This window comes from Hoplias malabaricus, chromosome 15 (genome assembly GCF_029633855.1).
Source record: "Hoplias malabaricus isolate fHopMal1 chromosome 15, fHopMal1.hap1, whole genome shotgun sequence".
NCBI lineage: Eukaryota > Metazoa > Chordata > Actinopteri > Characiformes > Erythrinidae > Hoplias > Hoplias malabaricus.
This window is the reverse complement of record NC_089814.1, coordinates 23416110-23434673: the sequence shown is the minus strand read 5'-3', so window position 1 is coordinate 23434673 and position 18564 is coordinate 23416110. Positions and strand designations below refer to the sequence as shown.

Genomic DNA, 18564 nt, shown 5'->3' with positions numbered 1-18564 from the left:
GTACAGCTTGACTTTGGACTGACGTACTGATCAATTCTTTACATGGTGAAATACACCTGCACTTTACCGTGAGCCAGGACCCTGCGTCTTGGAGACTTGGCCGTACCGAAATCAGCCACTTTGCCCGTGGCGCAGTGGCCCTTTCTTTGATTTTCCAGCGAGGCGCTGAACACATTACTCCGACAGCAGTCACAATCGCAGGGCAGTTTTCCAATCCGACCGCATGGACTTTGTCCAGAAGCTCCCCCCTCGTTAGGGCAGAGGAGACCGACTTCCCACGTGAAAGGCAGATCTGCTCCCCACGAAACTAATGAAAATGGCTTGATGGCCTGTGTCATACGCTGCTGGACTTTTAGCTTGAGTCTAAGCTGTGCATGGGCTTGTCTGTGGTAGCAACTGAAGTTCAGAGGGTGGTGAGCTACATCGCCCCTCCTGGTCCCAACATGGAACAGCGCACTCAGTAAGATCACTTCAACTTAAGCAGCCCTGAAGGGCACAGAGACGTTGCCTATGACCGCACTTTAAGGCATCTTGATTGAGCCATGGACCTTTAAAGCATTCAGCTGCGCCTCGTCCGGATGAGCTATCCATCGTCCAAGGCCTTGCGCTTGCGCGTGCCAGCTGGCGCGTACGCCGACCATGCTCTGTGTCGTTAGCCCTGTACCATGTGAGCCAAGAAGTCCCTGGGCTTTGGAGACGGGTATGTCTTTGGCATCAAATGATACGAGCGCAGCAAAGGAAAAGGGGAATTAGCTCAAATGGTAGAGCGCTCGCTTAGCATGCGAGAGGTAGCGGGATCGATGCCTGCATTCTCCAGCAAGAGCTTTTATCCAAGGTCCACGCAAAGAGACTGACAGAGGCCACGGCGCTTGCTGGGTTAACGTGAAAAAGCTGTTTTGGCCCGTACGGGGATCGAACCCGCGACCTTGGCGTTATTAGCACCACGCTCTAACCAACTGAGCTAACCGGCCTCGGGGACCGAGCGCCCGTCAAGCAGGAACGACAAAGGAGCTCCCAGTGACGACGATCGATGTACATGCAAGAAAAATGTTTCTCTCGGGCCGTGAAAAACAGAAGAGGAGCTCTCGTGTTTCTGCCCGGTTTCGAACCGGGGACCTTTCGCGTGTTAGGCGAACGTGATAACCACTACACTACAGAAACCAGCTACACTCCTCGAGGCCACCTTGAGATTCCACAGGCCACATGGGACCAGTACAGCTTGACTTTGGACTGACGTACTGATCAATTCTTTACATGGTGAAATACACCTGCACTTTACCGTGAGCCAGGACCCTGCGTCTTGGAGACTTGGCCGTACCGAAATCAGCCACTTTGCCCGTGGCGCAGTGGCCCTTTCTTTGATTTTCCAGCGAGGCGCTGAACACATTACTCCGACAGCAGTCACAATCGCAGGGCAGTTTTCCAATCCGACCGCATGGACTTTGTCCAGAAGCTCCCCCCTCGTTAGGGCAGAGGAGACCGACTTCCCACGTGAAAGGCAGATCTGCTCTCCACGAAACTAATGAAAATGGCTTGATGGCCTGTGTCATACGCTGCTGGACTTTTAGCTTGAGTCTAAGCTGTGCATGGGCTTGTCTGTGGTAGCAACTGAAGTTCAGAGGGTGGTGAGCTACATCGCCCCTCCTGGTCCCAACATGGAACAGCGCACTCAGTAAGATCACTTCAACTTAAGCAGCCCTGAAGGGCACAGAGACGTTGCCTATGACCGCACTTTAAGGCATCTTGATTGAGCCATGGACCTTTAAAGCATTCAGCTGCGCCTCGTCCGGATGAGCTATCCATCGTCCAAGGCCTTGCGCTTGCGCGTGCCAGCTGGCGCGTACGCCGACCATGCTCTGTGTCGTTAGCCCTGTACCATGTGAGCCAAGAAGTCCCTGGGCTTTGGAGACGGGTATGTCTTTGGCATCAAATGATACGAGCGCAGCAAAGGAAAAGGGGAATTAGCTCAAATGGTAGAGAGCTCGCTTAGCATGCGAGAGGTAGCGGGATCGATGCCCGCATTCTCCAGCAAGAGCTTTTATCCAAGGTCCACGCAAAGAGACTGACAGAGGCCACGGCGCTTGCTGGGTTAACGTGAAAAAGCTGTTTTGGCCCGTACGGGGATCGAACCCGCGACCTTGGCGTTATTAGCACCACGCTCTAACCAACTGAGCTAACCGGCCTCGGGGACCGAGCGCCCGTCAAGCAGGAACGACAAAGGAGCTCCCAGTGACGACGATCGATGTACATGCAAGAAAAATGTTTCTCTCGGGCCGTGAAAAACAGAAGAGGAGCTCTCGTGTTTCTGCCCGGTTTCGAACCGGGGACCTTTCGCGTGTTAGGCGAACGTGATAACCACTACACTACAGAAACCAGCTACACTCCTCGAGGCCACCTTGAGATTCCACAGGCCACATGGGACCAGTACAGCTTGACTTTGGACTGACGTACTGATCAATTCTTTACATGGTGAAATACACCTGCACTTTACCGTGAGCCAGGACCCTGCGTCTTGGAGACTTGGCCGTACCGAAATCAGCCACTTTGCCCGTGGCGCAGTGGCCCTTTCTTTGATTTTCCAGCGAGGCGCTGAACACATTACTCCGACAGCAGTCACAATCGCAGGGCAGTTTTCCAATCCGACCGCATGGACTTTGTCCAGAAGCTCCCCCCTCGTTAGGGCAGAGGAGACCGACTTCCCACGTGAAAGGCAGATCTGCTCTCCACGAAACTAATGAAAATGGCTTGATGGCCTGTGTCATACGCTGCTGGACTTTTAGCTTGAGTCTAAGCTGTGCATGGGCTTGTCTGTGGTAGCAACTGAAGTTCAGAGGGTGGTGAGCTACATCGCCCCTCCTCGTCCCAACATGGAACAGCGCACTCAGTAAGATCACTTCAACTTAAGCAGCCCTGAAGGGCACAGAGACGTTGCCTATGACCGCACTTTAAGGCATCTTGATTGAGCCATGGACCTTTAAAGCATTCAGCTGCGCCTCGTCCGGATGAGCTATCCATCGTCCAAGGCCTTGCGCTTGCGCGTGCCAGCTGGCGCGTACGCCGACCATGCTCTGTGTCGTTAGCCCTGTACCATGTGAGCCAAGAAGTCCCTGGGCTTTGGAGACGGGTATGTCTTTGGCATCAAATGATACGAGCGCGGCAAAGGAAAAGGGGAATTAGCTCAAATGGTAGAGCGCTCGCTTAGCATGCGAGAGGTAGTGGGATCGATGCCCGCATTCTCCAGCAAGAGCTTTTATCCAAGGTCCACGCAAAGAGACTGACAGAGGCCACGGCGCTTGCTGGGTTAACGTGAAAAAGCTGTTTTGGCCCGTACGGGGATCGAACCCGCGACCTTGGCGTTATTAGCACCACGCTCTAACCAACTGAGCTAACCGGCCTCGGGGACCGAGCGCCCGTCAAGCAGGAACGGCAAAGGAGCTCCCAGTGACGACGATCGATGTACATGCAAGAAAAATGTTTCTCTCGGGCCGTGAAAAACAGAAGATTAGCTCTCGTGTTTCTGCCCGGTTTCGAACCGGGGACCTTTCGCGTGTTAGGCGAACGTGATAACCACTACACTACAGAAACCAGCTACACTCCTCGAGGCCACCTTGAGATTCCACAGGCCACATGGGACCAGTACAGCTTGACTTTGGACTGACGTACTGATCAATTCTTTACATGGTGAAATACACCTGCACTTTACCGTGAGCCAGGACCCTGCGTCTTGGAGACTTGGCCAAACCGAAATCAGCCACTTTGCCCGTGGCGCAGTGGCCCTTTCTTTGATTTTCCAGCGAGGCGCTGAACACATTACTCCGACAGCAGTCACAATCGCAGGGCAGTTTTCCAATCCGACCGCATGGACTTTGTCCAGAAGCTCCCCCCTCGTTAGGGCAGAGGAGACCGACTTCCCACGTGAAAGGCAGATCTGCTCTCCACGAAACTAATGAAAATGGCTTGATGGCCTGTGTCATACGCTGCTGGACTTTTAGCTTGAGTCTAAGCTGTGCATGGGCTTGTCTGTGGTAGCAACTGAAGTTCAGAGGGTGGTGAGCTACATCGCCCCTCCTGGTCCCAACATGGAACAGCGCACTCAGTAAGATCACTTCAACTTAAGCAGCCCTGAAGGGCACAGAGACGTTGCCTATGACCGCACTTTAAGGCATCTTGATTGAGCCATGGACCTTTAAAGCATTCAGCTGCGCCTCGTCCGGATGAGCTATCCATCGTCCAAGGCCTTGCGCTTGCGCGTGCCAGCTGGCGCGTACGCCGACCATGCTCTGTGTCGTTAGCCCTGTACCATGTGAGCCAAGAAGTCCCTGGGCTTTGGAGACGGGTATGTCTTTGGCATCAAATGATACGAGCGCAGCAAAGGAAAAGGGGAATTAGCTCAAATGGTAGAGCGCTCGCTTAGCATGCGAGAGGTAGCGGGATCGATGCCCGCATTCTCCAGCAAGAGCTTTTATCCAAGGTCCACGCAAAGAGACTGACAGAGGCCACGGAGCTTGCTGGGTTAACGTGAAAAAGCTGTTTTGGCCCGTACGGGGATCGAACCCGCGACCTTGGCGTTATTAGCACCACGCTCTAACCAACTGAGCTAACCGGCCTCGGGGACCGAGCGCCCGTCAAGCAGGAACGACAAAGGAGCTCCCAGTGACGACGATCGATGTACATGCAAGAAAAATGTTTCTCTCGGGCCGTGAAAAACAGAAGAGGAGCTCTCGTGTTTCTGCCCGGTTTCGAAACGGGGACCTTTCGCGTGTTAGGCGAACGTGATAACCACTACACTACAGAAACCAGCTACACTCCTCGAGGCCACCTTGAGATTCCACAGGCCACATGGGACCAGTACAGCTTGACTTTGGACTGACGTACTGATCAATTCTTTACATGGTGAAATACACCTGCACTTTACCGTGAGCCAGGACCCTGCGTCTTGGAGACTTGGCCGTACCGAAATCAGCCACTTTGCCCGTGGCGCAGTGGCCCTTTCTTTGATTTTCCAGCGAGGCGCTGAACACATTACTCCGACAGCAGTCACAATCGCAGGGCAGTTTTCCAATCCGACCGCATGGACTTTGTCCAGAAGCTCCCCCCTCGTTAGGGCAGAGGAGACCGACTTCCCACGTGAAAGGCAGATCTGCTCCCCACGAAACTAATGAAAATGGCTTGATGGCCTGTGTCATACGCTGCTGGACTTTTAGCTTGAGTCTAAGCTGTGCATGGGCTTGTCTGTGGTAGCAACTGAAGTTCAGAGGGTGGTGAGCTACATCGCCCCTCCTGGTCCCAACATGGAACAGCGCACTCAGTAAGATCACTTCAACTTAAGCAGCCCTGAAGGGCACAGAGACGTTGCCTATGACCGCACTTTAAGGCATCTTGATTGAGCCATGGACCTTTAAAGCATTCAGCTGCGCCTCGTCCGGATGAGCTATCCATCGTCCAAGGCCTTGCGCTTGCGCGTGCCAGCTGGCGCGTACGCCGACCATGCTCTGTGTCGTTAGCCCTGTACCATGTGAGCCAAGAAGTCCCTGGGCTTTGGAGACGGGTATGTCTTTGGCATCAAATGATACGAGCGCAGCAAAGGAAAAGGGGAATTAGCTCAAATGGTAGAGCGCTCGCTTAGCATGCGAGAGGTAGCGGGATCGATGCCCGCATTCTCCAGCAAGAGCTTTTATCCAAGGTCCACGCAAAGAGACTGACAGAGGGCACGGCGCTTGCTGGGTTAACGTGAAAAAGCTGTTTTGGCCCGTACGGGGATCGAACCCGCGACCTTGGCGTTATTAGCACCACGCTCTAACCAACTGAGCTAACCGGCCTCGGGGACCGAGCGCCCGTCAAGCAGGAACGACAAAGGAGCTCCCAGTGACGACGATCGATGTACATGCAAGAAAAATGTTTCTCTCGGGCCGTGAAAAACAGAAGAGGAGCTCTCGTGTTTCTGCCCGGTTTCGAACCGGGGACCTTTCGCGTGTTAGGCAAACGTGATAACCACTACACTACAGAAACCAGCTACACTCCTCGAGGCCACCTTGAGATTCCACAGGCCACATGGGACCAGTACAGCTTGACTTTGGACTGACGTACTGATCAATTCTTTACATGGTGAAATACACCTGCACTTTACCGTGAGCCAGGACCCTGCGTCTTGGAGACTTGGCCGTACCGAAATCAGCCACTTTGCCCGTGGCGCAGTGGCCCTTTCTTTGATTTTCCAGCGAGGCGCTGAACACATTACTCCGACAGCAGTCACAATCGCAGGGCAGTTTTCCAATCCGACCGCATGGACTTTGTCCAGAAGCTCCCCCCTCGTTAGGGCAGAGGAGACCGACTTCCCACGTGAAAGGCAGATCTGCTCCCCACGAAACTAATGAAAATGGCTTGATGGCCTGTGTCATACGCTGCTGGACTTTTAGCTTGAGTCTAAGCTGTGCATGGGCTTGTCTGTGGTAGCAACTGAAGTTCAGAGGGTGGTGAGCTACATCGCCCCTCCTGGTCCCAACATGGAACAGCGCACTCAGTAAGATCACTTCAACTTAAGCAGCCCTGAAGGGCACAGAGACGTTGCCTATGACCGCACTTTAAGGCATCTTGATTGAGCCATGGACCTTTAAAGCATTCAGCTGCGCCTCGTCCGGATGAGCTATCCATCGTCCAAGGCCTTGCGCTTGCGCGTGCCAGCTGGCGCGTACGCCGACCATGCTCTGTGTCGTTAGCCCTGTACCATGTGAGCCAAGAAGTCCCTGGGCTTTGGAGACGGGTATGTCTTTGGCATCAAATGATACGAGCGCAGCAAAGGAAAAGGGGAATTAGCTCAAATGGTAGAGCGCTCGCTTAGCATGCGAGAGGTAGCGGGATCGATGCCCGCATTCTCCAGCAAGAGCTTTTATCCAAGGTCCACGCAAAAAGACTGACAGAGGGCACGGCGCTTGCTGGGTTAACGTGAAAAAGCTGTTTTGGCCCGTACGGGGATCGAACCCGCGACCTTGGCGTTATTAGCACCACGCTCTAACCAACTGAGCTAACCGGCCTCGGGGACCGAGCGCCCGTCAAGCAGGAACGACAAAGGAGCTCCCAGTGACGACGATCGATGTACATGCAAGAAAAATGTTTCTCTCGGGCCGTGAAAAACAGAAGAGGAGCTCTCGTGTTTCTGCCCGGTTTCGAACCGGGGACCTTTCGCGTGTTAGGCAAACGTGATAACCACTACACTACAGAAACCAGCTACACTCCTCGAGGCCACCTTGAGATTCCACAGGCCACATGGGACCAGTACAGCTTGACTTTGGACTGACGTACTGATCAATTCTTTACATGGTGAAATACACCTGCACTTTACCGTGAGCCAGGACCCTGCGTCTTGGAGACTTGGCCGTACCGAAATCAGCCACTTTGCCCGTGGCGCAGTGGCCCTTTCTTTGATTTTCCAGCGAGGCGCTGAACACATTACTCCGACAGCAGTCACAATCGCAGGGCAGTTTTCCAATCCGACCGCATGGACTTTGTCCAGAAGCTCCCCCCTCGTTAGGGCAGAGGAGACCGACTTCCCACGTGAAAGGCAGATCTGCTCCCCACGAAACTAATGAAAATGGCTTGATGGCCTGTGTCATACGCTGCTGGACTTTTAGCTTGAGTCTAAGCTGTGCATGGGCTTGTCTGTGGTAGCAACTGAAGTTCAGAGGGTGGTGAGCTACATCGCCCCTCCTGGTCCCAACATGGAACAGCGCACTCAGTAAGATCACTTCAACTTAAGCAGCCCTGAAGGGCACAGAGACGTTGCCTATGACCGCACTTTAAGGCATCTTGATTGAGCCATGGACCTTTAAAGCATTCAGCTGCGCCTCGTCCGGATGAGCTATCCATCGTCCAAGGCCTTGCGCTTGCGCGTGCCAGCTGGCGCGTACGCCGACCATGCTCTGTGTCGTTAGCCCTGTACCATGTGAGCCAAGAAGTCCCTGGGCTTTGGAGACGGGTATGTCTTTGGCATCAAATGATACGAGCGCAGCAAAGGAAAAGGGGAATTAGCTCAAATGGTAGAGCGCTCGCTTAGCATGCGAGAGGTAGCGGGATCGATGCCCGCATTCTCCAGCAAGAGCTTTTATCCAAGGTCCACGCAAAGAGACTGACAGAGGCCACGGCGCTTGCTGGGTTAACGTGAAAAAGCTGTTTTGGCCCGTACGGGGATCGAACCCGCGACCTTGGCGTTATTAGCACCACGCTCTAACCAACTGAGCTAACCGGCCTCGGGGACCGAGCGCCCGTCAAGCAGGAACGACAAAGGAGCTCCCAGTGACGACGATCGATGTACATGCAAGAAAAATGTTTCTCTCGGGCCGTGAAAAACAGAAGAGGAGCTCTCGTGTTTCTGCCCGGTTTCGAACCGGGGACCTTTCGCATGTTAGGCGAACGTGATAACCACTACACTACAGAAACCAGCTACACTCCTTGAGGCCACCTTGAGATTCCACAGGCCACATGGGACCAGTACAGCTTGACTTTGGACTGACGTACTGATCAATTCTTTACATGGTGAAATACACCTGCACTTTACCGTGAGCCAGGACCCTGCGTCTTGGAGACTTGGCCGTACCGAAATCAGCCACTTTGCCCGTGGCGCAGTGGCCCTTTCTTTGATTTTCCAGCGAGGCGCTGAACACATTACTCCGACAGCAGTCACAATCGCAGGGCAGTTTTCCAATCCGACCGCATGGACTTTGTCCAGAAGCTCCCCCCTCGTTAGGGCAGAGGAGACCGACTTCCCACGTGAAAGGCAGATCTGCTCTCCACGAAACTAATGAAAATGGCTTGATGGCCTGTGTCATACGCTGCTGGACTTTTAGCTTGAGTCTAAGCTGTGCATGGGCTTGTCTGTGGTAGCAACTGAAGTTCAGAGGGTGGTGAGCTACATCGCCCCTCCTGGTCCCAACATGGAACAGCGCACTCAGTAAGATCACTTCAACTTAAGCAGCCCTGAAGGGCACAGAGACGTTGCCTATGACCGCACTTTAAGGCATCTTGATTGAGCCATGGACCTTTAAAGCATTCAGCTGCGCCTCGTCCGGATGAGCTATCCATCGTCCAAGGCCTTGCGCTTGCGCGTGCCAGCTGGCGCGTACGCCGACCATGCTCTGTGTCGTTAGCCCTGTACCATGTGAGCCAAGAAGTCCCTGGGCTTTGGAGACGGGTATGTCTTTGGCATCAAATGATACGAGCGCAGCAAAGGAAAAGGGGAATTAGCTCAAACGGTATAGCGCTCGCTTAGCATGTGAGAGGTAGCGGGATCGATGCCCGCATTCTCCAGCAAGAGCTTTTATCCAAGGTCCACGCAAAGAGACTGACAGAGGCCACGGCGCTTGCTGGGTTAACGTGAAAAAGCTGTTTTGGCCCGTACGGGGATCGAACCCGCGACCTTGGCGTTATTAGCACCACGCTCTAACCAACTGAGCTAACCGGCCTCGGGGACCGAGCGCCCGTCAAGCAGGAACGACAAAGGAGCTCCCAGTGACGACGATCGATGTACATGCAAGAAAAATGTTTCTCTCGGGCCGTGAAAAACAGAAGAGGAGCTCTCGTGTTTCTGCCCGGTTTCGAACCGGGGACCTTTCGCGTGTTAGGCGAACGTGATAACCACTACACTACAGAAACCAGCTACACTCCTCGAGGCCACCTTGAGATTCCACAGGCCACATGGGACCAGTACAGCTTGACTTTGGACTGACGTACTGATCAATTCTTTACATGGTGAAATACACCTGCACTTTACCGTGAGCCAGGACCCTGCGTCTTGGAGACTTGGCCGTACCGAAATCAGCCACTTTGCCCGTGGCGCAGTGGCCCTTTCTTTGATTTTCCAGCGAGGCGCTGAACACATTACTCCGACAGCAGTCACAATCGCAGGGCAGTTTTCCAATCCGACCGCATGGACTTTGTCCAGAAGCTCCCCCCTCGTTAGGGCAGAGGAGACCGACTTCCCACGTGAAAGGCAGATCTGCTCCCCACGAAACTAATGAAAATGGCTTGATGGCCTGTGTCATACGCTGCTGGACTTTTAGCTTGAGTCTAAGCTGTGCATGGGCTTGTCTGTGGTAGCAACTGAAGTTCAGAGGGTGGTGAGCTACATCGCCCCTCCTGGTCCCAACATGGAACAGCGCACTCAGTAAGATCACTTCAACTTAAGCAGCCCTGAAGGGCACAGAGACGTTGCCTATGACCGCACTTTAAGGCATCTTGATTGAGCCATGGACCTTTAAAGCATTCAGCTGCGCCTCGTCCGGATGAGCTATCCATCGTCCAAGGCCTTGCGCTTGCGCGTGCCAGCTGGCGCGTACGCCGACCATGCTCTGTGTCGTTAGCCCTGTACCATGTGAGCCAAGAAGTCCCTGGGCTTTGGAGACGGGTATGTCTTTGGCATCAAATGATACGAGCGCAGCAAAGGAAAAGGGGAATTAGCTCAAACGGTATAGCGCTCGCTTAGCATGTGAGAGGTAGCGGGATCGATGCCCGCATTCTCCAGCAAGAGCTTTTATCCAAGGTCCACGCAAAGAGACTGACAGAGGCCACGGCGCTTGCTGGGTTAACGTGAAAAAGCTGTTTTGGCCCGTACGGGGATCGAACCCGCGACCTTGGCGTTATTAGCACCACGCTCTAACCAACTGAGCTAACCGGCCTCGGGGACCGAGCGCCCGTCAAGCAGGAACGACAAAGGAGCTCCCAGTGACGACGATCGATGTACATGCAAGAAAAATGTTTCTCTCGGGCCGTGAAAAACAGAAGAGGAGCTCTCGTGTTTCTGCCCGGTTTCGAACCGGGGACCTTTCGCATGTTAGGCGAACGTGATAACCACTACACTACAGAAACCAGCTACACTCCTTGAGGCCACCTTGAGATTCCACAGGCCACATGGGACCAGTACAGCTTGACTTTGGACTGACGTACTGATCAATTCTTTACATGGTGAAATACACCTGCACTTTACCGTGAGCCAGGACCCTGCGTCTTGGAGACTTGGCCGTACCGAAATCAGCCACTTTGCCCGTGGCGCAGTGGCCCTTTCTTTGATTTTCCAGCGAGGCGCTGAACACATTACTCCGACAGCAGTCACAATCGCAGGGCAGTTTTCCAATCCGACCGCATGGACTTTGTCCAGAAGCTCCCCCCTCGTTAGGGCAGAGGAGACCGACTTCCCACGTGAAAGGCAGATCTGCTCTCCACGAAACTAATGAAAATGGCTTGATGGCCTGTGTCATACGCTGCTGGACTTTTAGCTTGAGTCTAAGCTGTGCATGGGCTTGTCTGTGGTAGCAACTGAAGTTCAGAGGGTGGTGAGCTACATCGCCCCTCCTGGTCCCAACATGGAACAGCGCACTCAGTAAGATCACTTCAACTTAAGCAGCCCTGAAGGGCACAGAGACGTTGCCTATGACCGCACTTTAAGGCATCTTGATTGAGCCATGGACCTTTAAAGCATTCAGCTGCGCCTCGTCCGGATGAGCTATCCATCGTCCAAGGCCTTGCGCTTGCGCGTGCCAGCTGGCGCGTACGCCGACCATGCTCTGTGTCGTTAGCCCTGTACCATGTGAGCCAAGAAGTCCCTGGGCTTTGGAGACGGGTATGTCTTTGGCATCAAATGATACGAGCGCAGCAAAGGAAAAGGGGAATTAGCTCAGACGGTATAGCGCTCGCTTAGCATGTGAGAGGTAGCGGGATCGATGCCCGCATTCTCCAGCAAGAGCTTTTATCCAAGGTCCACGCAAAGAGACTGACAGAGGCCACGGCGCTTGCTGGGTTAACGTGAAAAAGCTGTTTTGGCCCGTACGGGGATCGAACCCGCGACCTTGGCGTTATTAGCACCACGCTCTAACCAACTGAGCTAACCGGCCTCGGGGACCGAGCGCCCGTCAAGCAGGAACGACAAAGGAGCTCCCAGTGACGACGATCGATGTACATGCAAGAAAAATGTTTCTCTCGGGCCGTGAAAAACAGAAGAGGAGCTCTCGTGTTTCTGCCCGGTTTCGAACCGGGGACCTTTCGCGTGTCAGGCGAACGTGATAACCACTACACTACAGAAACCAGCTACACTCCTCGAGGCCACCTTGAGATTCCACAGGCCACATGGGACCAGTACAGCTTGACTTTGGACTGACGTACTGATCAATTCTTTACATGGTGAAATACACCTGCACTTTACCGTGAGCCAGGACCCTGCGTCTTGGAGACTTGGCCGTACCGAAATCAGCCACTTTGCCCGTGGCGCAGTGGCCCTTTCTTTGATTTTCCAGCGAGGCGCTGAACACATTACTCCGACAGCAGTCACAATCGCAGGGCAGTTTTCCAATCCGACCGCATGGACTTTGTCCAGAAGCTCCCCCCTCGTTAGGGCAGAGGAGACCGACTTCCCACGTGAAAGGCAGATCTGCTCTCCACGAAACTAATGAAAATGGCTTGATGGCCTGTGTCATACGCTGCTGGACTTTTAGCTTGAGTCTAAGCTGTGCATGGGCTTGTCTGTGGTAGCAACTGAAGTTCAGAGGGTGGTGAGCTACATCGCCCCTCCTGGTCCCAACATGGAACAGCGCACTCAGTAAGATCACTTCAACTTAAGCAGCCCTGAAGGGCACAGAGACGTTGCCTATGACCGCACTTTAAGGCATCTTGATTGAGCCATGGACCTTTAAAGCATTCAGCTGCGCCTCGTCCGGATGAGCTATCCATCGTCCAAGGCCTTGCGCTTGCGCGTGCCAGCTGGCGCGTACGCCGACCATGCTCTGTGTCGTTAGCCCTGTACCATGTGAGCCAAGAAGTCCCTGGGCTTTGGAGACGGGTATGTCTTTGGCATCAAATGATACGAGCGCAGCAAAGGAAAAGGGGAATTAGCTCAAATGGTAGAGCGCTCGCTTAGCATGCGAGAGGTAGCGGGATCGATGCCCGCATTCTCCAGCAAGAGCTTTTATCCAAGGTCCACGCAAAGAGACTGACAGAGGCCACGGCGCTTGCTGGGTTAACGTGAAAAAGCTGTTTTGGCCCGTACGGGGATCGAACCCGCGACCTTGGCGTTATTAGCACCACGCTCTAACCAACTGAGCTAACCGGCCTCGGGGACCGAGCGCCCGTCAAGCAGGAACGACAAAGGAGCTCCCAGTGACGACGATCGATGTACATGCAAGAAAAATGTTTCTCTCGGGCCGTGAAAAACAGAAGAGGAGCTCTCGTGTTTCTGCCCGGTTTCGAACCGGGGACCTTTCGCGTGTTAGGCGAACGTGATAACCACTACACTACAGAAACCAGCTACACTCCTCGAGGCCACCTTGAGATTCCACAGGCCACATGGGACCAGTACAGCTTGACTTTGGACTGACGTACTGATCAATTCTTTACATGGTGAAATACACCTGCACTTTACCGTGAGCCAGGACCCTGCGTCTTGGAGACTTGGCCGTACCGAAATCAGCCACTTTGCCCGTGGCGCAGTGGCCCTTTCTTTGATTTTCCAGCGAGGCGCTGAACACATTACTCCGACAGCAGTCACAATCGCAGGGCAGTTTTCCAATCCGACCGCATGGACTTTGTCCAGAAGCTCCCCCCTCGTTAGGGCAGAGGAGACCGACTTCCCACGTGAAAGGCAGATCTGTTCTCCACGAAACTAATGAAAATGGCTTGATGGCCTGTGTCATACGCTGCTGGACTTTTAGCTTGAGTCTAAGCTGTGCATGGGCTTGTCTGTGGTAGCAACTGAAGTTCAGAGGGTGGTGAGCTACATCGCCCCTCCTGGTCCCAACATGGAACAGCGCACTCAGTAAGATCACTTCAACTTAAGCAGCCCTGAAGGGCACAGAGACGTTGCCTATGACCGCACTTTAAGGCATCTTGATTGAGCCATGGACCTTTAAAGCATTCAGCTGCGCCTCGTCCGGATGAGCTATCCATCGTCCAAGGCCTTGCGCTTGCGCGTGCCAGCTGGCGCGTACGCCGACCATGCTCTGTGTCGTTAGCCCTGTACCATGTGAGCCAAGAAGTCCCTGGGCTTTGGAGACGGGTATGTCTTTGGCATCAAATGATACGAGCGCAGCAAAGGAAAAGGGGAATTAGCTCAAACGGTATAGCGCTCGCTTAGCATGTGAGAGGTAGCGGGATCGATGCCCGCATTCTCCAGCAAGAGCTTTTATCCAAGGTCCACGCAAAGAGACTGACAGAGGCCACGGCGCTTGCTGGGTTAACGTGAAAAAGCTGTTTTGGCCCGTACGGGGATCGAACCCGTGACCTTGGCGTTATTAGCACCACGCTCTAACCAACTGAGCTAACCGGCCTCGGGGACCGAGCGCCCGTCAAGCAGGAACGACAAAGGAGCTCCCAGTGACGACGATCGATGTACATGCAAGAAAAATGTTTCTCTCGGGCCGTGAAAAACAGAAGAGGAGCTCTCGTGTTTCTGCCCGGTTTCGAACCGGGGACCTTTCGCGTGTTAGGCGAACGTGATAACCACTACACTACAGAAACCAGCTACACTCCTCGAGGCCACCTTGAGATTCCACAGGCCACATGGGACCAGTACAGCTTGACTTTGGACTGACGTACTGATCAATTCTTTACATGGTGAAATACACCTGCACTTTACCGTGAGCCAGGACCCTGCGTCTTGGAGACTTGGCCGTACCGAAATCAGCCACTTTGCCCGTGGCGCAGTGGCCCTTTCTTTGATTTTCCAGCGAGGCGCTGAACACATTACTCCGACAGCAGTCACAATCGCAGGGCAGTTTTCCAATCCGACCGCATGGACTTTGTCCAGAAGCTCCCCCCTCGTTAGGGCAGAGGAGACCGACTTCCCACGTGAAAGGCAGATCTGTTCTCCACGAAACTAATGAAAATGGCTTGATGGCCTGTGTCATACGCTGCTGGACTTTTAGCTTGAGTCTAAGCTGTGCATGGGCTTGTCTGTGGTAGCAACTGAAGTTCAGAGGGTGGTGAGCTACATCGCCCCTCCTGGTCCCAACATGGAACAGCGCACTCAGTAAGATCACTTCAACTTAAGCAGCCCTGAAGGGCACAGAGACGTTGCCTATGACCGCACTTTAAGGCATCTTGATTGAGCCATGGACCTTTAAAGCATTCAGCTGCGCCTCGTCCGGATGAGCTATCCATCGTCCAAGGCCTTGCGCTTGCGCGTGCCAGCTGGCGCGTACGCCGACCATGCTCTGTGTCGTTAGCCCTGTACCATGTGAGCCAAGAAGTCCCTGGGCTTTGGAGACGGGTATGTCTTTGGCATCAAATGATACGAGCGCAGCAAAGGAAAAGGGGAATTAGCTCAAACGGTATAGCGCTCGCTTAGCATGTGAGAGGTAGCGGGATCGATGCCCGCATTCTCCAGCAAGAGCTTTTATCCAAGGTCCACGCAAAGAGACTGACAGAGGCCACGGCGCTTGCTGGGTTAACGTGAAAAAGCTGTTTTGGCCCGTACGGGGATCGAACCCGTGACCTTGGCGTTATTAGCACCACGCTCTAACCAACTGAGCTAACCGGCCTCGGGGACCGAGCGCCCGTCAAGCAGGAACGACAAAGGAGCTCCCAGTGACGACGATCGATGTACATGCAAGAAAAATGTTTCTCTCGGGCCGTGAAAAACAGAAGAGGAGCTCTCGTGTTTCTGCCCGGTTTCGAACCAGGGACCTTTCGCGTGTTAGGCGAACGTGATAACCACTACACTACAGAAACCAGCTACACTCCTCGAGGCCACCTTGAGATTCCACAGGCCACATGGGACCAGTACAGCTTGACTTTGGACTGACGTACTGATCAATTCTTTACATGGTGAAATACACCTGCACTTTACCGTGAGCCAGGACCCTGCGTCTTGGAGACTTGGCCGTACCGAAATCAGCCACTTTGCCCGTGGCGCAGTGGCCCTTTCTTTGATTTTCCAGCGAGGCGCTGAACACATTACTCCGACAGCAGTCACAATCGCAGGGCAGTTTTCCAATCCGACCGCATGGACTTTGTCCAGAAGCTCCCCCCTCGTTAGGGCAGAGGAGACCGACTTCCCACGTGAAAGGCAGATCTGCTCTCCACGAAACTAATGAAAATGGCTTGATGGCCTGTGTCATACGCTGCTGGACTTTTAGCTTGAGTCTAAGCTGTGCATGGGCTTGTCTGTGGTAGCAACTGAAGTTCAGAGGGTGGTGAGCTACATCGCCCCTCCTGGTCCCAACATGGAACAGCGCACTCAGTAAGATCACTTCAACTTAAGCAGCCCTGAAGGGCACAGAGACGTTGCCTATGACCGCACTTTAAGGCATCTTGATTGAGCCATGGACCTTTAAAGCATTCAGCTGCGCCTCGTCCGGATGAGCTATCCATCGTCCAAGGCCTTGCGCTTGCGCGTGCCAGCTGGCGCGTACGCCGACCATGCTCTGTGTCGTTAGCCCTGTACCATGTGAGCCAAGAAGTCCCTGGGCTTTGGAGACGGGTATGTCTTTGGCATCAAATGATACGAGCGCAGCAAAGGAAAAGGGGAATTAGCTCAAATGGTAGAGCGCTCGCTTAGCATGCGAGAGGTAGCGGGATCGATGCCCGCATTCTCCAGCAAGAGCTTTTATCCAAGGTCCACGCAAAGAGACTGACAGAGGCCACGGCGCTTGCTGGGTTAACGTGAAAAAGCTGTTTTGGCCCGTACGGGGATCGAACCCGCGACCTTGGCGTTATTAGCACCACGCTCTAACCAACTGAGCTAACCGGCCTCGGGACCGAGCGCCCGTCAAGCAGGAACGACAAAGGAGCTCCCAGTGACGACGATCGATGTACATGCAAGAAAAATGTTTCTCTCGGGCCGTGAAAAACAGAAGAGGAGCTCTCGTGTTTCTGCCCGGTTTCGAACCGGGGACCTTTCGCGTGTTAGGCGAACGTGATAACCACTACACTACAGAAACCAGCTACACTCCTCGAGGCCACCTTGAGATTCCACAGGCCACATGGGACCAGTACAGCTTGACTTTGGACTGACGTACTGATCAATTCTTTACATGGTGAAATACACCTGCACTTTACCGTGAGCCAGGACCCTGCGTCTTGGAGACTTGGCCGTACCGAAATCAGCCACTTTGCCCGTGGCGCAGTGGCCCTTTCTTTGATTTTCCAGCGAGGCGCTGAACACATTACTCCGACAGCAGTCACAATCGCAGGGCAGTTTTCCAATCCGACCGCATGGACTTTGTCCAGAAGCTCCCCCCTCGTTAGGGCAGAGGAGACCGACTTCCCACGTGAAAGGCAGATCTGCTCTCCACGAAACTAATGAAAATGGCTTGATGGCCTGTGTCATACGCTGCTGGACTTTTAGCTTGAGTCTAAGCTGTGCATGGGCTTGTCTGTGGTAGCAACTGAAGTTCAGAGGGTGGTGAGCTACATCGCCCCTCCTGGTCCCAACATGGAATAGCGCACTCAGTAAGATCACTTCAACTTAAGCAGCCCTGAAAGGCACAGAGACGTTGCCTATGACCGCACTTTAAGGCATCTTGATTGAGCCATGGACCTTTAAAGCATTCAGCTGCGCCTCGTCCGGATGAGCTATCCATCGTCCAAGGCCTTGCGCTTGCGCGTGCCAGCTGGCGCGTACGCCGACCATGTTCTGTGTCGTTAGCCCTGTACCATGTGAGCCAAGAAGTCCCTGGGCTTTGGAGACGGGTATGTCTTTGGCATCAAATGATACGAGCGCAGCAAAGGAAAAGGGGAATTAGCTCAAATGGTAGAGCGCTCGCTTAGCATGCGAGAGGTAGCGGGATCGATGCCCGCATTCTCCAGCAAGAGCTTTTATCCAAGGTCCACGCAAAGAGACTGACAGAGGCCACGGCGCTTGCTGGGTTAACGTGAAAAAGCTGTTTTGGCCCGTACGGGGATCGAACCCGCGACCTTGGCGTTATTAGCACCACGCTCTAACCAACTGAGCTAACCGGCCTTGGGGACCGAGCGCCCGTCAAGCAGGAACGACAAAGGAGCTCCCAGTGACGACGATCGATGTACATGCAAGAAAAATGTTTCTCTCGGGCCGTGAAAAACAGAAGAGGAGCTCTCGTGTTTCTGCCCGGTTTCGAACCGGGGACCTTTCGCGTGTTAGGCGAACGTGATAACCACTACACTACAGAAACCAGCTACACTCCTCGAGGCCACCTTGAGATTCCACAGGCCACATGGGACCAGTACAGCTTGACTTTGGACTGACGTACTGATCAATTCTTTACATGGTGAAATACACCTGCACTTTACCGTGAGCCAGGACCCTGCGTCTTGGAGACTTGGCCGTACCGAAATCAGCCACTTTGCCCGTGGCGCAGTGGCCCTTTCTTTGATTTTCCAGCGAGGCGCTGAACACATTACTCCGACAGCAGTCACAATCGCAGGGCAGTTTTCCAATCCGACCGCATGGACTTTGTCCAGAAGCTCCCCCCTCGTTAGGGCAGAGGAGACCGACTTCCCACGTGAAAGGCAGATCTGCTCTCCACGAAACTAATGAAAATGGCTTGATGGCCTGTGTCATACGCTGCTGGACTTTTAGCTTGAGTCTAAGCTGTGCATGGGCTTGTC

At 53.8% G+C, this 18564-nt stretch overlaps 31 non-coding genes across 31 annotated transcripts; 7 read left to right on the top strand and 24 right to left on the bottom strand.

Annotated features, from left to right (window-relative positions):
- Nucleotides 1-897: 897 nt before the first annotated feature.
- Nucleotides 898-971, bottom strand: trnai-aau (transfer RNA isoleucine (anticodon AAU)). The gene has a single exon. It is a non-coding gene; the product is annotated as a tRNA-Ile (tRNA).
- A 117-nt stretch (nt 972-1088) lies between these two features.
- trnav-aac (transfer RNA valine (anticodon AAC)) lies at nt 1089-1161 on the bottom strand. Its single transcript has one exon. It is a non-coding gene; the product is annotated as a tRNA-Val (tRNA).
- A 948-nt stretch (nt 1162-2109) lies between these two features.
- Nucleotides 2110-2183, bottom strand: trnai-aau (transfer RNA isoleucine (anticodon AAU)). Its single transcript has one exon. It is a non-coding gene; the product is annotated as a tRNA-Ile (tRNA).
- Nucleotides 2184-2300: 117 nt separating this feature from the next.
- trnav-aac (transfer RNA valine (anticodon AAC)) lies at nt 2301-2373 on the bottom strand. The gene has a single exon. It is a non-coding gene; the product is annotated as a tRNA-Val (tRNA).
- Nucleotides 2374-3321: 948 nt separating this feature from the next.
- Nucleotides 3322-3395, bottom strand: trnai-aau (transfer RNA isoleucine (anticodon AAU)). Its single transcript has one exon. It is a non-coding gene; the product is annotated as a tRNA-Ile (tRNA).
- A 117-nt stretch (nt 3396-3512) lies between these two features.
- Nucleotides 3513-3585, bottom strand: trnav-aac (transfer RNA valine (anticodon AAC)). The gene has a single exon. It is a non-coding gene; the product is annotated as a tRNA-Val (tRNA).
- A 794-nt stretch (nt 3586-4379) lies between these two features.
- Nucleotides 4380-4452, top strand: trnaa-agc (transfer RNA alanine (anticodon AGC)). Its single transcript has one exon. It is a non-coding gene; the product is annotated as a tRNA-Ala (tRNA).
- Nucleotides 4453-4533: 81 nt separating this feature from the next.
- On the bottom strand, nt 4534-4607 carry trnai-aau (transfer RNA isoleucine (anticodon AAU)). Its single transcript has one exon. It is a non-coding gene; the product is annotated as a tRNA-Ile (tRNA).
- Nucleotides 4608-5591: 984 nt separating this feature from the next.
- trnaa-agc (transfer RNA alanine (anticodon AGC)) lies at nt 5592-5664 on the top strand. The gene has a single exon. It is a non-coding gene; the product is annotated as a tRNA-Ala (tRNA).
- Nucleotides 5665-5745: 81 nt separating this feature from the next.
- On the bottom strand, nt 5746-5819 carry trnai-aau (transfer RNA isoleucine (anticodon AAU)). The gene has a single exon. It is a non-coding gene; the product is annotated as a tRNA-Ile (tRNA).
- Nucleotides 5820-6803: 984 nt separating this feature from the next.
- trnaa-agc (transfer RNA alanine (anticodon AGC)) lies at nt 6804-6876 on the top strand. Its single transcript has one exon. It is a non-coding gene; the product is annotated as a tRNA-Ala (tRNA).
- An 81-nt stretch (nt 6877-6957) lies between these two features.
- On the bottom strand, nt 6958-7031 carry trnai-aau (transfer RNA isoleucine (anticodon AAU)). The gene has a single exon. It is a non-coding gene; the product is annotated as a tRNA-Ile (tRNA).
- Nucleotides 7032-8015: 984 nt separating this feature from the next.
- trnaa-agc (transfer RNA alanine (anticodon AGC)) lies at nt 8016-8088 on the top strand. Its single transcript has one exon. It is a non-coding gene; the product is annotated as a tRNA-Ala (tRNA).
- An 81-nt stretch (nt 8089-8169) lies between these two features.
- On the bottom strand, nt 8170-8243 carry trnai-aau (transfer RNA isoleucine (anticodon AAU)). The gene has a single exon. It is a non-coding gene; the product is annotated as a tRNA-Ile (tRNA).
- Nucleotides 8244-9381: 1138 nt separating this feature from the next.
- Nucleotides 9382-9455, bottom strand: trnai-aau (transfer RNA isoleucine (anticodon AAU)). Its single transcript has one exon. It is a non-coding gene; the product is annotated as a tRNA-Ile (tRNA).
- A 117-nt stretch (nt 9456-9572) lies between these two features.
- trnav-aac (transfer RNA valine (anticodon AAC)) lies at nt 9573-9645 on the bottom strand. Its single transcript has one exon. It is a non-coding gene; the product is annotated as a tRNA-Val (tRNA).
- A 948-nt stretch (nt 9646-10593) lies between these two features.
- trnai-aau (transfer RNA isoleucine (anticodon AAU)) lies at nt 10594-10667 on the bottom strand. The gene has a single exon. It is a non-coding gene; the product is annotated as a tRNA-Ile (tRNA).
- Nucleotides 10668-11805: 1138 nt separating this feature from the next.
- trnai-aau (transfer RNA isoleucine (anticodon AAU)) lies at nt 11806-11879 on the bottom strand. The gene has a single exon. It is a non-coding gene; the product is annotated as a tRNA-Ile (tRNA).
- Nucleotides 11880-11996: 117 nt separating this feature from the next.
- trnav-gac (transfer RNA valine (anticodon GAC)) lies at nt 11997-12069 on the bottom strand. Its single transcript has one exon. It is a non-coding gene; the product is annotated as a tRNA-Val (tRNA).
- A 794-nt stretch (nt 12070-12863) lies between these two features.
- On the top strand, nt 12864-12936 carry trnaa-agc (transfer RNA alanine (anticodon AGC)). The gene has a single exon. It is a non-coding gene; the product is annotated as a tRNA-Ala (tRNA).
- An 81-nt stretch (nt 12937-13017) lies between these two features.
- trnai-aau (transfer RNA isoleucine (anticodon AAU)) lies at nt 13018-13091 on the bottom strand. The gene has a single exon. It is a non-coding gene; the product is annotated as a tRNA-Ile (tRNA).
- A 117-nt stretch (nt 13092-13208) lies between these two features.
- On the bottom strand, nt 13209-13281 carry trnav-aac (transfer RNA valine (anticodon AAC)). The gene has a single exon. It is a non-coding gene; the product is annotated as a tRNA-Val (tRNA).
- Nucleotides 13282-14229: 948 nt separating this feature from the next.
- trnai-aau (transfer RNA isoleucine (anticodon AAU)) lies at nt 14230-14303 on the bottom strand. The gene has a single exon. It is a non-coding gene; the product is annotated as a tRNA-Ile (tRNA).
- Nucleotides 14304-14420: 117 nt separating this feature from the next.
- On the bottom strand, nt 14421-14493 carry trnav-aac (transfer RNA valine (anticodon AAC)). Its single transcript has one exon. It is a non-coding gene; the product is annotated as a tRNA-Val (tRNA).
- A 948-nt stretch (nt 14494-15441) lies between these two features.
- On the bottom strand, nt 15442-15515 carry trnai-aau (transfer RNA isoleucine (anticodon AAU)). Its single transcript has one exon. It is a non-coding gene; the product is annotated as a tRNA-Ile (tRNA).
- Nucleotides 15516-16499: 984 nt separating this feature from the next.
- trnaa-agc (transfer RNA alanine (anticodon AGC)) lies at nt 16500-16572 on the top strand. Its single transcript has one exon. It is a non-coding gene; the product is annotated as a tRNA-Ala (tRNA).
- Nucleotides 16573-16653: 81 nt separating this feature from the next.
- trnai-aau (transfer RNA isoleucine (anticodon AAU)) lies at nt 16654-16727 on the bottom strand. The gene has a single exon. It is a non-coding gene; the product is annotated as a tRNA-Ile (tRNA).
- Nucleotides 16728-16843: 116 nt separating this feature from the next.
- On the bottom strand, nt 16844-16916 carry trnav-aac (transfer RNA valine (anticodon AAC)). Its single transcript has one exon. It is a non-coding gene; the product is annotated as a tRNA-Val (tRNA).
- A 794-nt stretch (nt 16917-17710) lies between these two features.
- On the top strand, nt 17711-17783 carry trnaa-agc (transfer RNA alanine (anticodon AGC)). The gene has a single exon. It is a non-coding gene; the product is annotated as a tRNA-Ala (tRNA).
- An 81-nt stretch (nt 17784-17864) lies between these two features.
- On the bottom strand, nt 17865-17938 carry trnai-aau (transfer RNA isoleucine (anticodon AAU)). The gene has a single exon. It is a non-coding gene; the product is annotated as a tRNA-Ile (tRNA).
- A 117-nt stretch (nt 17939-18055) lies between these two features.
- On the bottom strand, nt 18056-18128 carry trnav-aac (transfer RNA valine (anticodon AAC)). The gene has a single exon. It is a non-coding gene; the product is annotated as a tRNA-Val (tRNA).
- Nucleotides 18129-18564: the final 436 nt, after the last annotated feature.